Genomic DNA, 3661 nt, shown 5'->3' on the forward strand with positions numbered 1-3661 from the left:
GTGTGTGTATAATTCTGTGTGTATGTATGTGGTGTGTGTGTGTGTGTATATATATATAATTCTGTGTGTATGGATGTGGTGTGTGTGTGTGTGTATAATTGTGTGTGTATGGATGTGGTGTGTGTGTGTGTGTATAATTGTGTGTGTATGGATGTGGTGTGTGTGTGTGTGTATAATTTTGTGTGTATGGATGTGGTGTGTGTGTGTGTGTATAATTTTGTGTGTATGGATGTGCTGCGTGTGTGTGTGTGTGTGTGTGTGTGTGTGTATAAATGTATGTATTTGTTTATTTATTATTTTTAGAAGCAGCCACGAATACACATTTTTCTTTTCTTATTTTTTTTTTTACTTTTTGTTTGCACGGACACCATTTATTTCATTTATTCAATCTATTTATTTATTTATTTTACTGAACTACGTGATTTCACTTTTTTTTCTTTTTTTCTTTTTTTTTTTATGCAAGAACTGCCCATTTCCCCTCTTTTCCATTCCCTGCAGGACTGCTGATCCCGACGAGGCGCAGGAGGAGGCCCGGTCAGTTCCGGCGGGCTTCAGGAAGGAGCGGGACTTCGAGGAAGGCAAGGAGTTCGACCTCCTGTTCCTGTCCGGCCTCGCCCAGGAGGTGAGGGGGCCCCTGCTGCAGGCGCCCGCCCGCCGGAACTGACCGGGCCTCCTCCTGCGCCTCGTCGGGATCAGCAGTCCTGCAGGGAATGGAAAAGAGGGGAAATGGGCCGTGTTCTTGCATCAAAAAAAGTGAAATCACGGTTCAGTAAAATAAATAATTAAATGAAATAAATCAAAATCAAAAGTTCAGTAAAATAAATAGATAAATAAATTAATTAAATAAATCTAAATCAAAAGGTAGAAAAAAAGAATAAGAAAAAAATGTGTATTCTTGGCTGCGTCAAAAATGATAAATAAAATACATACATTTATACACACACGAACACACACACACACAAACACACACACACCACTTCCATACACACACAATTATACACACACACACACACACACACACACACCACTTCCATACACACAGAATTATACACACACACACACACACACACACACACACACACCACTTCCATACACACAGAATTATACACACACACACACACACCACTTCCATACACACAGAATTATACACACACACACACACACACCACTTCCATACACACAGAATTATACACACACACACACACACACACACACCACTTCCATACACACAGAATTATACACACACACACACACACCACTTCCATACACACAGAATTATACACACACACACACACACACCACTTCCATACACACAGAATTATACACACACACACACACACACACACCACTTCCATACACACAGAATTATACACACACACACACACACACACACACCACTTCCATACACACAGAATTATACACACACACACACACACACACACACACCACTTCCATACACACAGAATTATACACACACACACACACACACCACTTCCATACACACAGAATTATACACACACACACACACACACACACACACCACTTCCATACACACAGAATTATACACACACACACACACACACACCACTTCCATACACACAGAATTATACACACACACACCACTTCCATACACACAGAATTACACACACACACACACACACCACTTCCATACACACAGAATTATACACACACACACACACACACACACACCACATCCATACACACAGAATTATACACACACACACACACGCACACACACCACTTCCATACACACAGAATTATACACACACACACACACACCACTTCCATACACACAGAATTATACACACACACACACACACACACCACATCCATACACAGAATTATACACACACACACACACACACACACACACACACAACTTCCATACACACAGAATTATACACACACACACACACACCACATCCATACACACAGAATTATACACACACACACACACACACACACACACACACACACACACACACACACACACACACACCACATCCATACACAGAATTATACACACACACACCACTTCCATACACACAGAATTATACACACACACACACCACTTCCATACACACAGAATTATACACACACACACCACTTCCATACACACAGAATTATACACACACACACACCACTTCCATACACACAGAATTATACACACACATACACACAACTTCCATACACACAGAATTACACACACACACACACACCACTTCCATACACACAGAATTATACACACACACATACACCACATCCATACACACAGAATTATACACACACACACACCACTTCCATATACACAAAATTATACACACACACACACCACTTCCATACACACAATAATAAACACACACACACACCACTTCCATACACACAGAATTACACACACACACACACACACCACTTCCATACACACAGAATTATACACACACACATACACCACATCCATACACACAAAATTATACACACAAACACACACACACACCACATCCATACACAGAATTACACTCACACACACCACTTCCATACACACAGAATTATGCACACACACACCACATCCATACACACAGAATTACACACACACACCCACACAAAATTATACACACAAACACACACACACACCACATCCATACACAGAATTACACTCACACACACCACTTCCATACACACAGAATTATGCACACCCACACCACATCCATACACACAGAATTACACACACACACCCACACACACACACACCACATCCATACACATAATTATACACACACACACCACATCCATACGCATACACACACACATACAACTGTTTAATCCCAAACAGCCTCGCTACCGGGGTCAGCGCCCCCTTAGCCTCCGGGGGCAAGAGGCACCTCGCAGGGCAATCTCGCCCTTACACGCTTCGTTCGCAGCAGAGCGCTCCACGAGAAGGCGAAATGGTGGCCGGAGATGACGTGGAGTCAGCCTCGCCCTCGCTGGACAGTTTCCTGAGGAAGGTGGCGGCGCCCCTGTGGTCCAAGGCCGAGTTCCAGGAGCGCACGGACGGCTGGCGCGCGAGCGAGCTGGGCCGCGGCGCCTTCGGGGTCGCCACGCTGCTCTCGAGCGCAGGCCGCAAGCTGGCTCTGAAGCGGATGGACCGGTGCGAGGACTGGACGTTCCAGAGGGAGGTGCGGGCCCTGCTCAGGCTCCGGGGCAAGAAGGGGCTGCAGCAGCTGGAGGCCGTGATGGTCGAGGACGAGCACAGCGTCACCGTGAGCCGCTTTGCCGGTGCCACGCTGAGGCACTGCGTGTAGAAGGGGCTGCTGTCCCCCGCCCAGCAGGAGGACGTCCTCGAGCAGCTGCGCGGCGCCCTCAAGCGCATGCACAGGGCCGGCGTGGCGCACCTGGACCTGTCCTCGAAGAACGTGTGCGTGAGGAGGCGCGGGGAGCGAGTGCGAGCCACGATCATCGACTTTGGTCTGGCTCGCTTCAGGAAGGAGCGGGACTTCGAGGAAGGCAAGGAGTTCGACCTCCTGTTCCTGTCCGGCCTCGCCCCAGGAGGCAGGAAATTCCCTGCTGGTGGCGCCCGCCCGCTGGAACTGACCGGCCCTCCTCCGTACTCGTCGGGATCAGGCAGTCCATATGCAGTGAATGG

Source organism: Penaeus vannamei, chromosome 15 (assembly GCF_042767895.1).
Source record: "Penaeus vannamei isolate JL-2024 chromosome 15, ASM4276789v1, whole genome shotgun sequence".
Taxonomy (NCBI): domain Eukaryota; kingdom Metazoa; phylum Arthropoda; class Malacostraca; order Decapoda; family Penaeidae; genus Penaeus; species Penaeus vannamei.